At 46.7% G+C, this 13,419-nt stretch overlaps 1 protein-coding gene across 1 annotated transcript in view; it reads left to right on the top strand.

Moving 5' to 3' along the window:
• The window catches only part of FGF11 (fibroblast growth factor 11), a 64,370-nt gene that overhangs the window by 32,157 nt on the left and 18,794 nt on the right, over positions 1-13,419 (top strand). The gene's annotated exons all lie outside the window — the stretch shown is intronic.

Genomic DNA, 13,419 nt, shown 5'->3' with positions numbered 1-13,419 from the left:
TTGCCTAGGCCCACCCAAAATCTGTTGTCTGATTGTGCCCCTGTCTTACCTGTAAGTTTTTAAGGGGTGAATGCCCAGTTTATATTATAGGTAAGAGAGTAAGAGGAGTTAGAAAATAGGGTGACTAATTTAAAGAAAGGTGCACATGAGGTTAAAGAGATGGTTAAATATTTGCGAGAGAGACAGCAGCGAATGGAATCTGAAAGGGTGTTTTGTGGTGACTGGTTGATAGGGATTCATCTCTGAGGAGAGGTTTGTGGCTACGTGTGGTTAAAAACTATTTCATTATGTGCATTGCAATTTCTGAATCTTACATGTGAGAGATTAGTGGCGAGTGTTTGGCTGGGACTGTATGGTTGCAGTCCGGATTCGATACAGTGAGCAGGGCCGTGCCAACACGGTAAGCAGGGTAAGCACCGCAGGGGGGTGCCGCCACGGTGCTGGCCCTACCTTTTTCCTGATCACTTGCAAAATGTTTTACCTGAAGCTGTGATTCTCCTCTCTCCCCTGCCCTCCCCTCTTCGACCGCAGTGCTCACTGAGGCAGGCAGGCTCTGCTGAAGTTGTTTGAAAGAATACAACCAGTGCTATATATGTATTTGATGTGGGAAGAACTCCTCATTCAGGGTGAGCTTGAACAACATTCAAATTAAAGAGAACAGCCAGGTTTGGAGGGAGGTGTGCAAGTGAGACTGGGGAGAAATAAAAACTAAATAGTGTAATTGTTAAAATCTGTAAGTGGTTCAAAGTTTTTGTTTTGTTTTTTTCTGAGCATATACACCGAGAGGAGGGCATGACTACAATGATGTGTGCATAATTATCAGGTAACTGGATAGCTACAGCTAAAAGCCACTTCATTGGCTGGTGGTTCCAACAGTAGTTTCAAAAGAGGAAGTTTAGCTGACGTGTAGTGTAGAAGAGCTGGTAAGTGAAAATCTGATTGGTTTTTTGGGTGTTTGTTTTTATATAAAACATTCTCCTTGGATTGGATAGGAAAAGTCTGTGATATGTGAAAATATATTTTGCTTTAATGAAATTGCTAAACTTTAGAGTCAGAGACTTATCAATGATCAGAAAAAGAAAGTCACCAGACAACAAAGGTAAAGAAAAATCATTTTATTTTCATTTTAGTGTTTGGAATATGTCCACTTTGAGAATTTACATCTGCTATCTTATTTTGCAGTGTATAGCAATTTGTTTCTAAGAATATTGCTGACAATTCCTGTCAGTGTGGCAAGTGGTGAGCGATCATTTTCACGGTTAAAAAATCATAAAAAACTAGTAAAAAATGCCCGTTTCAATAGGGAAGGAAACGGGCGCTAGCAAGGCCATCCCCCACCCTCCCTCCCTCGCTGTTCCAGACTCTGCCGTCCCTTCGTTTTCACCCCTCCCCTTTCCGCGACCCAGTCGACCCACCTTCTCGGCGAAAACCTTCCCCCGCCACCGTCCAGTACCTGTGCTGATGGGGGACCCCAACCCCCGTCAGCAGAAGTCCTGTGCTGGCCTTCGAGGCGTTGCTTCTTCAATGATTTTGTGTCCAACTTGCTCTGCGTGCGTCTGACGTCAGACACACGCAGAGGAACTTGAACCGAAGATCATTGAAGAAGCAACGGCGTGAAGGCCAGCACAGGACTTCGGCTGACAGGGGTTGGGTTCCCCCGTCAGCACAGGTACTGGACGGCGGCGGGGGGTCAACTGGGTCGCGGAAGGGGGGTGCAGTGGGCTGTAACACAGGGGGAGGAGTAGGGAAACACGCTCCGCATGTTTCCCTACTCCTCCCCTTGCTTTGGTATCAGCTGTCACTGACGTCAGTGCGTGCCTGCCTAGCAGACCACCTCCGAGGGAGGCACGGTCCCAGGCACATCCTGTTGGAGGTGAGAATTATTATATAGGATTATTTGCGATCAAGTATTTCGCAAGAAAGGCTTGTAAGCCTTGCCATGATTGCTATTGAGAATGATATATGTGCCCAGTTAGATATCAAAGATTTAATTACTAATTTCGTGAGCATGAAAGCACGAAAAGCTAAGTGGTTGTAAACCCTCTATTTGTTCAGCAATCCCACAAAGATGCACTCCATCTTTCAGCTCCTATTTCCTTTGCATCTTGTGCCACACGGGGGGGGGGGGGGGGGGGCGCCAACTGATAGTCTGCAGAGGGGCACCAGAGACCCTAGGCACGGCCCTGACAGTGAGCTGTGGTCAGTGGAATGTGGGTTTGGATTGCTGTGGTGTGTGGGACACTTTGTGTGGGGGGGGGGACACATTTGCCAGTGCCTTCCTCAGGAAGGGAGGGGCTGATTCCAGAGCAGAAGATGACTGTATATGTTACATTTCATAGAACCATGAATTTGGGGTGAGCCCTCGGAAGAGAATATTGTATTTCTATTGGAGGGGTTAGAGGGGTGGGGGTGGAAGGGGAGGGGTGGGTGGTTTTGGAGGTTCTACAAGAGGAAGTGGGGAGGTGTTGAGGGGGGGTCAAGGAACTAATTTGCAATGTTTTGAAATAGTTGTTGGCGAAACTTATAAAATGGGAGGGAACCCTCTGATTCAAAATAAACTTTCTATTTCTGTGTCACATTTGAATGGTGAGAATAATAACACTGATGTGGTCACATGATGCCCGTCCACCGGGTGCATGGACTGAGTTAGCTTTGGAGGAACACATTTTGCAGGGTTTTTTTTTTTTTTTTTTTGCTTCGTTGTGAACCTGTTTTCGTTTTCAAGCCCCTGACGCAGCCCTAGTGGGCGAAACACAGCCTGTGTCGGGCGTTTTTTTAGAATAAAGTTGTATACCATACCTTTTGTTTGCTTCCATGTTGGATTTTGTGGATTATTTATTTTTGTTACATTTGTACCCTGCGCTTTCCCACTCATGGCAGGCTCAATGCAGCTTACATGGGGCAATGGAGGGTTAAGTGACTTGCCCAGAGTCACAAGGAGCTGCCTGTGCCTGAAGTGGGAATCAAACTCAGTTCCTCAGGACCAAAGTCCATCACCATAACCACTAGGCCACTCCTCCACTGTTGCTACTATTTGAGATTCTACATGGAATGTTGCTATTCCACTAGGTCGGCCCTTGCAGATCACCAATGTGGCCGCGCAGGCTTCTGCTTCTGTGAGTCTGACGTCCTGCACGTACGTGCAGGACGTCAGACTCACAGAAATAGAAGCCTGCGCAGCCTTCTACATGGAATGTTGCTAGTGGAATAGCAACATTCCATGTAGAATCTCCAATATTCCATGTAGAATCTCCAATAGTATCTATTTTATTTTTGTTACATTTGTACCCTGCGCTTTCCCACTCATGGCAGGCTCAATGCGGCTTACATGGGGCAATGGAGGGTTAAGTGACTTGCCCAGAGTCACAAGGAGCTGCCTGTGCCGGGAATTGAACTCAGTTCCTCAGGACCAAAGTCCACCACCCTAACCACTAGGCCACTCCTCCACTAGCAACATTCTATGTAGAAGTCGGTCCTTGCAGATCACCAATGTGGCTTCTGCGAGTCTGACGTCCTGCACATATGTGCAGGACGTCAGACTCACAGAAACAGAAGCCTGCGCAGCCTTGTACATGGAATGTTGCTAGTGGAATAGCAACATTCCATGTAGAATCTCCAATAGTATCTATTTTATTTTTGTTACATTTGTACCCTGCGCTTTCCCACTCATGGCAGGCTCAATGCGGCTTACATGGGGCAATGGAGGGTTACGTGACTTGCCCAGAGTCACAAGGAGCTGCCTGTGCCTGAAGTGGGAATTGAACTCAGTTCCTCAGTTCCCCAGGACCAAAGTCCACCACCCTAACCACTAGGCCACTCCTCCACTGTTGCTACTATTTGAGATTCTACATGGAATGTTGCTATTCCACTAGAAGTCGGCCCTTGCAGATCACCAATGTGGTCGCGCAGGCTTCTGCTTCTGTGAGTCTGACGTCCTGCACGTACGTGCAGGACGTCAGACTCACAGAAACAGAAGCCTGCGCAGCCTTCTTCTACATGGAATGTTGCTAGTGGAATAGCATCATTCCATGTAGAATCTCCAATAGTAGCAACATTCCATGTAGAATCTCCAATAGTAGCAACATTCCATGTAGAATCTCCAATAGTATCTATTTTATTTTTGTTACATTTGTACCCTGCGCTTTCCCACTCATGGCAGGCTCAATGCGGCTTACAGGGGGCAATGGAGGGTTAAGTGACTTGCCCAGAGTCACAAGGAGCTGCCTGTGCCAGGAATCGAACTCAGTTCCTCAGTTCCCCAGGACCAAAGTCCACCACCCTAACCACTAGGCCACTCCTCCACTCGCCTGCCTTCTTGTTTTCTTGGACCATAACGTGGAATGTGGGCAGATTGGGCTGTCCTATTAAATGGGGAAAAAAAAGTGTTGGCAGCTTTGCATAGAATGCAAACAGGAGTGACATTACTCCAGGAGACGCACCTCACAGATGATGAAGATAAAAAAATTAAAAAGAGAATAGGTAGGGAGACGTTATTACTCTACCCGTCTGGTTAGTAGTCATGCAGGGGTGGCCATTTTGAATAATAAAACTCTCCCTTTTGTGGAGCAGAAAGGCATTACAGATAAGGGGGTCATTGGGTTTTGATACAAGGGGAAATTTATGGAGTACAGCTTATTTTAATGGTTCCATATGCTCCAAATGAGCGGGACAAAACATTGTGCAGGCAATTATGGGGTTACTGGGGAAGGGCGCTAGGATTATTAGAAGCTTGGCGGGTTATACACCCATTAGAGAAGGAAAGTGCACGTGGTAGATACAAATCAAGGTTAGCTATACATATAAAGCAGCGCATATGAATTTATCTTGTTGGGCAGACTGGATGGACCGTGCAGGTCTTTTTCTTCCGTCACCTACTACGTTACTATGTTTATGTTTCTCCGGCTTGTCATACTCAGAGTCATTTTGACTATATTCTGGTGACAGATCATCTCTTCTCCTGAGTGCTGACAACGGAGAAAGACCTCCTTGTAATCTCAGGGCAGGAGTGGCCTAGTGGTTAGGGTGGTGGACTTTGGTCCTGGGGGACTGAGTAACTGAGTTTGATTCCCGGCACAGGCAGCTCCTTGTGACTCTGGGCAAGTCACGTAACCCTCCATTGCCCCATGTAAGCCGCATTGAACCTGCCATGAGTGGGAAAGCGCAGGGTACAAATGTAACAAAAATAAAATAGATACTATTGGAGATTCTACATGGAATGTTGCTACTATTGGAGATTCTACATGGAATGTTGCTACTATTGGAGATTCTACATGGAATGATGCTATTCCACTAGCAACATTCCATGTAGAAGAAGGCTGCGCAGGCTTCTGTTTCTGTGAGTCTGACGTCCTGCACATACGTGCAGGACGTCAGACTCACAGAAGCAGAAGCCTGCGCGACCACATTGGTGATCTGCAAGGGCCGACTTCTAGTGGAATAGCAACATTCCATGTAGAATCTCAAATAGTAGCAACAGTGGAGGAGTGGCCTAGTGGTTAGGGTGGTGGACTTTGGTCCTGGGGAACTGAGGAACTGAGTTCAATTCCCACTTCAGGCACAGGCAGCTCCTTGTGACTCTGGGCAAGTCACGTAACCCTCCATTGCCCCATGTAAGCCGCATTGAGCCTGCCATGAGTGGGAAAGCGCAGGGTACAAATGTAACAAAAATAAAATAGATACTATTGGAAATTCTACATGGAATGTTGCTACTACTGGAGATTCTACATGGAATGTTGCTACTATTGGAGATTCTACATGGAGTGTTGCTATTCTACTAGCAACAATCCATGTAGAAGGCTGTGCAGGCTTCTATTTCTGTGAGCTTGACGTCCTGCACATCCAGGCAGCTCCTTGTGACTCTGGGCAAGTCACTTAACCCTCCATTGCCTGCCGCATTGAGCCTGCCATGAGTGGGAAAGCACAGGGTACAAAATGTAACTAAAATAAATAAAGATCACGCTCCAGCTTTGATACAATGGAATTTTCGTAGGTGGGAACCGTCTTTCCAGTGAAGAATTCAACATGGCCTAGAACAAGGTCTACATTTCCAGCAGTTTTTGGTATGCAAATGGGAAGAGTATTCAAATAATAACCAGCAACACACAGATAGGCCTGGTTTATTCTGGGAGACTGCTAAAGTAGTTGTGTGTGGGGGGGAAACCATCTCCTATGGGGCTACCCAACATTTAAATTGCTATCATTGTCATCCAAGACCAATATTCAAGAAGTCGAAATATGAGAGTAACTCCACTGCCTGCATCGCTACACTGGCACCAAATTAAAGGTAGATTATTCTTTGGGACTAGCGCCTTAATTTTCAAAATATTATTTGGCATGGCTCCCGACTAGACCTGATCAAACTATCTCCAAAAAACGCAAACCCAGCCACCAGGAGCTACTTACTACTCCACCTAACCAACTGCAGCAATACCATCTACAAATCCATCCACGTGGCTGGATTCAGCTACCTCAATCCCCAAGGACATAACAAGCATCAACAACTATCTCCAGTTTAGACAAGGACTAAAAACTCATCTATTCAAGAAAGACTATGGTTAACCTCATACGTCGAAAAGCTCCATAATGCATGGGATTTGTAGTATGGAATGTTGCTACTATTTGGGGTTCCGGAATGTTGCTGCTCTTTGAGATTCTTCATGGAACCTTGCTATTCGTTATGATTGCGGTATCTTGTTACTCTTTGGGGTTCTACATGGAATCTTGCTATTCTTGCAAGATTCCAGAATCTTGTTACTCTTTGGGGTTCTGGAATGTTGCTGCGATTTGGGTTTCTGTCAGGTACTTGTGACCTGGCTTGGCCACTGTTTGGAAAACAGGATACTGGGCTAGATGGACCATTGGTCTGACCCAGTATGGCTACTCTTCTGTTCTTTTGTTCTAACACTGTAATCAAATATAGATGCTGTAATCCCTTCCAATTAATGTACCTCTTATACCTCATTCGATCACTATACAACCTTGTATTTGCTATCAACCAACTGGGCAAACGCCTTGACGGTACTATGTAAGCCACATTGAGCCTGCAAATAGGTGGAAAAATGTGGGATACAAATGCAACAAATAAATAAATAAATAAGTAAGCCACTTTGAAGCAAAACTTGTTTTTGGATAACTGGGAGATATAAGAACGGATAAATAAATAATATTTCCTTATCTTGTAAAGGAGTGTGGTAGCCGTGTTAGTCCACTCTTAAGGTTATCAATAGAAATCAAACCAAGTAAAACATGGAAAAGAAAATAAGATGATACCTTTTTTATTGGACATAACTTAATACATTTCTTGATTAGCTTTCGAAGGTTGCCCTTCTTCGTCAGATCGGAAATAAGCAAATGTGCTAGCTGACAGTGTATATAAGTGAAAACATTCAAGCATTACTATGACAGTCTGACAGGGTGGGAGGATGGGGGTGGGTAGGAGGTACGCATGGGGACATCAAAGCATATCATTGATATTCTAACAGGATGGGTGTGGATAGGTGTATGTCTCTGTTGATCACCCCACCCTTCACCTATCCACACCCATCCTGTTAGAATATCAATGATATGCTTTGATGTCCCCATGCATACCTCCTACCCACCCCCATCCTCCCACCCTGTCAGACTGTCATAGTAATGCTTGAATGTTTTCACTTATATACACTGTCAGCTAGCACATTTGCTTATTTCCGATCTGAGGAAGAAGGGCAACCTTCGAAAGCTAATCAAGAAATGTATTAAGTTATGTCCAATAAAAAAAGGTATCATCTTATTTTCTTTTCCATGTTTTATTTTGTTTGATTTCTATAGATTCTACATGGAATGTTGCTATTCCACTAGCAACATTCCATGTAGAAGTCGGCCCTTGTAGATCACCAATGTGGCTGCGCAGGCTTCTGCTTCTGTGAGTCTGACGTCCTGCACGTACGTGCAGGACGTCAGACTCACAGAAACAGAAGCCTGCGCAGCCTTCTACATGGAATGTTGCTAGTGGAATAGCAACATTCCATGTAGAATCTCCAATAGTAGCAACATTCCATGTAGAATCTCCAATGGTATCTATTTTACTGTCATAGTAATGCTTGAATGTTTTCACTTATATACACTGTCAGCTAGCACATTTGCTTATTTCCGATCTGACGAAGAAGGGCAACCTTCGAAAGCTAATCAAGAAATGTATTAAGTTATGTCCAATAAAAAAGGTATCATCTTATTTTCTTTTCCATGTTTTATTTTGTTTGATTTCTATTGATAACCTTATCCTGTAAGAAATCAAAAATGTGGCTATTTAAGATATCTCTGCCTGAGAGATTTTCAAAATAGTAGACACATCCAATTCCAAATCTTCTGAAAGAGGATTTGGAAAACTCCCCCTGCTCCCCAGGAGTCACTTGTCTAGAAGCAGTTGGTAAAAAAAAAAAAAAAAATACATTTTTTGAAGAGGTGGTAAACCAAAGTCTGAGTAGGGGAAAATCTCTGTTAAAAATTTAAAGAAGGCTTCACAAGGAGGGCAAAATTTAATCAAAGTGAAATTGCAAAGTTTCAAGTTCAATGATTTAGCCACATTTTCAAGATTTTCAATTCTCCGAGCTAAGATTTGATTATCTTGGAACACTCTATTCTCCACCTCCTTAGCTCCAGTAATGAGACCTTCTATGTCAGAAAGCATTACAGAAATTAGAGGTACCCAAGGTAATAGAAACAAAAGCTGCACAGATCTTATGGAAGGACTCGACTGCAGTCCGTATTGATTAAAGAGTCATCTCTGGTGGTCTTACAAGGGCTGTAATAACTCAGAAATCCTCCCCGGATCCAGGCCAGGTATGACTGAACAGTAAATTCCACTGAATCTTCAGTGGTTATTCAAATACCAGCCTCCGGGGTACAGACTAGAGTCCTGCACGGGAACGGAGTTTGTGGGAATCCCTTCTGGAGCTCAGGGACGGAAGCAGGAGGTTCACGTGACGACGGAACCAGTTTCTGCGAGGTTCCCATGGGGACGGAAGCAGCTCCTGCGGGGTTCCCGTGGAAGTATAAGCTGCACCTGTGCCAGCCTCTCACATGCCAAGGACCGAGTTCTTTGAGTGCCACCCCCTTCTCCTTCTTGCTTTAACAGTGCAGATGTGGAAATTCTTCTATTAAATTTCTCTGCTCCCGGGCTGATGTGCAGGCCTCAGCTCTGATCCAGACATGAGCAACAGAGGTCACTTGATCTACTGGCGTGTACATGTGGTGACCTCTCAGCATACAGTGCCAGCGAATCAGAGATGAGTCTTCCATGTGTGCACCAGAGTGTTCCAAATTCCAACTTCCATTCCTCCCTTGCCTGCAGCAGGGCCGCCGAGAGGGGGGGCAGGGGGGACAAAATTCCCCGGGCCTCCAAGGGGGGCCCGGCGCCACAGTCCCCTCCACCCGCCCCCCTCCGTCCACCACCGGGCCGGGCCCCCCTGAATTCAAATCATAGCGCCTCACCTCGACCTCGCTCCGTGTGAAAGAAGCGCAGCAGAGGCAGTCTGTAGATCGCCTTCCTTCGGGCCTTCCCTCCCTGTGTCCCACCCTCATCTGACGTAACTTGTGCAAGGGCGGGACACAGGGAGGGAAGGGCCGAAGGGAGGCGATCTGCAGACTGCCGCTGCTGCGCTTCTTTCACACGGAGCGAGGTCGAGGTGAGGCGCTATGATTTGAATTCAGGGGGGCCCGGCCCGGTGGTGGACGGAGGGGGGCGGCAACGATGACGACCTCGGGGGCGGGGCTCCAGGGGCGGCCTTGCCTCAGGCCCGGCCCAGTCTCTCAGTGGCTCTGGCCTGCAGTGCTGCGGCTTGAACCCAGAAAGAGACAGAGAGCTGACCAGGTTTTTTTTTTTTTAGGTACCAGTAAATTCTCGTGAGGACAGGTTAAATTCTTGTAGGGACGAGTGAGGACGGGTTAGATTCAAGCAGGGACAGGTTAGATTTCTGTCCCTGTGCAACTCTCTAGTAGAGGCTACCACTGGAGCCTCATGCTCGAGGTCCTCCATCACCAGCAGAGGATTCTTACTCCCTCTCTCCCATGCCTGCTCAGTTCTTGGCATATCCAGAGGTTCTGGAAGGAAGTTAGGGCTCCATGGCCTCAGCGAAATATCACCCTCCAATACAGGGTTCTTCGCAACCCCACAATCAGCAGAGACACCCTGAAGCAGCGCAGGAGTACAAAAGCTGACTATAGGTGTCCTTTTACAAAGGTGCGCTGAAAATGACTTGCAGTAGCGTAGGCGCGTGTTTTGGGGTGTGCGATGATCCATTTTTTAGCGCGCCTGTAAAAAAAAGGCCTTTTTAAAAATTTTTACCGAAAATGGACGTGCGGTAAAATGAAAATTGCCGTGCATCCATTTTGGGTCTGAGAATTTACTGCCAGCCATTGACCTAGCAGTAAAGACTCACGCGGTAACCGGGCAGTAATGACCTTCGCGTGCCAAATGCCACTTGGCGTGCTTCCGAAAATATTTTTCGGACGCGTGGCAAAAATGAAATTACCGCAAGAGCCACGCAGTAGTCGGGCGGTAACTCCATTTTGGTGCTCGTTGGGCGCGCATAGACGCTTATGCGGCTTAGTAAAAGGACCCCTTAGTGCTGGGGTTACTGGCATGGGGGATGAGGAACCCCTTGGCTTCCCCTTATGCTTTGCCACATCCAAAAATAGGGGTGGACCAAGAAGACTCTTGCAGCCAGCTGGGTAGTATCTATAACTTTTTTAGGCACCTCTCATCTATTGGACCTGACATGGGGCCGTGTTTCCATGGGACACGCCCGTCTGCCTCAGGGGTCACACACTATATACAACCAGTGGCGTACCAAGGGGGGAGGGCGGTGGGGCGGTCCGCCCCGGGTGCATGCCGCTGGGGGGGGGTGCAGTGGCGTGCGCCTGCTGCGAGAGTTCGCTAACTTCTCTCATTCGCTGCAGCTCCCTCTGCCCCGGAACAGGTTACTTCCTGTTCCGGGGCAGAGGGAGCTGCAGCGAACAAGCAAAGTTAGTAAAGTCGCAGCAGGTGTGCGCTGCGGCACCCCCCCCCCCCAGCGGCATGCACCCGGGGGGTGTCTTTCGCCGGGGGGGGGTCCGCGCTGCATCGGGGGGGGGACACTGCACCCGGGGGGCGGGGCGCCGCCCCGGGTGTCCGCCCCCCTAGGAATGCCACTGTATACAACAAAAATAAAAAATAATATGTAAATACATAAATATATAAAACACAAAGCAATTTAAAACCTTTTTCAATACCAACTAAACCATAAAAAAAATAGATTAAATGAGAATCTATATAATCTAACATATAGTAATAAAAATATGTGGATAGTCAAAATAGAATAGACAAAAAACCGAGCTTGTGCACGGTGGAGGGGCCTGCAGCTGGCAGCAGCTTGGGGACAGTGCTGGCAGCTGCCAAAGAAGTAAGCTCATTTGGCAGGGAGGAGGTCTTCGGCTGGCGGGACTTGGGGATCTCCGCCAGCCACGCTAAGGGAAATGAAATTTTAGATGGATCTGAGCTACTCACATAAGCATTGCCATACTGGAAAAGACCGAAGCTCCATCAAGCCCAGTATTCTTTTTTGTTACATTTGTACCCCGCGCTTTCCCACTCTTTACAGGCTCAATGGGGCAATGGAGGGTTAAGTGACTTGCCCAGAGTCACAAGTTGCTGCCTGTGCCTGAAGTGGGAATCGAACTCAGTTCCTCAGTTCCCCAGCAGTGGCCAATCTAGGTCTCAAGTACCTGGCAAGATCCCAAAACAGTAAAACAGATTTTATGCTGCTTATCCTAGAAAGGAAAAGTCCATAGACCATTATTAAATGGACTTGGAGAAAATCCACTATTTCTGGGATAAGCAATATAAAATGTTTTGTATTTTGGGGGGATCTTGCCAGGTATTTGTGACCTGGATTGGCCACTGTTGGAAACAGGATGCTGGGGCTTGGTGGACCTTTGGTCTGTCCCAGTATGGCAATACTTATGTCCTTATGTAAATAACCAGTGAATTTCCCCTAGTCCATAATTACACATCGAGTGAAGAAATAACTTCTCCAATTTTAAATTTACTGTTTAGTAGCTTCACTGTGTGCCCTCCTAGTCCTTGTATTTTTGGAAACAGTAAAGAAACGATTCACATCTACCTGTTCCATGCCACGCAATATTTTATAGACCTCAATCATACCTCCCCTCAGCCATCTCTTCTCTAGGCTGAAGAGCCCTAATCTCTGTAGCCTTTCCTCATGCCCTTGATAGAATTATACATAGCGCCGATTCTCGCACCTAATTTTAGGCTCCAGACTTACGCCTGCTGAAACCTTGTGTAAATGGTGGCACCCAACTTAAGTGCGTTGAGGTCGTATTCTACAACTATGCGCGCAACTTTTCGGAATGTCCCTGACATGCCCATGGCCACGCCCCCTTTTGAGTTATGCACTAGCAGAGTTAAGCGCCACGGCTTATAGAATAGTGCGCAGCCAGACGCACATGCAAATTTTAATGAGCACCAATTAACATCAGCAATTGGTTGTTAGCACCCAATTATTGATCGTTAAGGGCTCGTTACTCAATTAGGGGCCCTTTTACTAAGGCGTGCCAAATCATGGCCTGCGCTGGTGTTGGTGCATGTTTTGGACGCGTGTGTGTCCATTTTTCAGCGCACCTGGAAAAAAAGGCCTTTTCTTGTGGTCAAAAATGGACGTGCGGCAAAATTAAAACTAGCGCGTGTCTATTTTGGGCCTGAGATCTTACTGCCACCCATTGACTTAGCGGTAAGGTCTCACGCGTTAACCGAGCGGTAGTCATCAGCACGCGTAAACTGCCAATTACTGCCAGGTAAGCGCCGCATGGTAGAATATAGAAAATATTTTCTACTACATGTTTTGGACACGCGTCAAAAATGGAATTATGACCTGGGCACGCACGCAGGCGCCTACGTAAAAGGGCCCAAAATTTCTGTGTGCATCTTGGGCACCATATATAGAAATGTGGGGTAAATGTAAAAATGTGCATACAAGATTATAGAATTAGGGGGGTTAACGGAGTAGAAGTGATATAACTAAAATATTATCAGGCTTATTTTCGAAAGAGAAGGGCGCCCATCTTTCAACACAAATCGGGAGATGGGCGTCCTTCTCCCAGGGTCGCCCACATCGGCATAATTCCAAAGCCGATTTTGGGCGTCCTCAACTGCTTTCTGTCGCGGGGACGACCAAAGTTCACGGAGGCCTGTCGGAAGCATAGCGAAGGCGGGACTGGGGCGTGCCTAACACATGGGCGTCCTCGGCCCATAATGGAAAAAAGAAGGGTGTCCCTGACGAACACTTGGGCGACTTTACTTGCTCTTTTTTTTTTTTATGACCAAGCCTCAAAAAGGTGTCCAAACTGACCAGATGACTACCGGAGGGAATTGGGGATGACCTCCTC

This window comes from Microcaecilia unicolor, chromosome 14 (assembly GCF_901765095.1).
Source record: "Microcaecilia unicolor chromosome 14, aMicUni1.1, whole genome shotgun sequence".
NCBI lineage: Eukaryota > Metazoa > Chordata > Amphibia > Gymnophiona > Siphonopidae > Microcaecilia > Microcaecilia unicolor.
The sequence above is the reverse complement of the archived record's forward strand: the minus strand, read 5'-3'. Positions and strand labels throughout refer to the sequence as shown.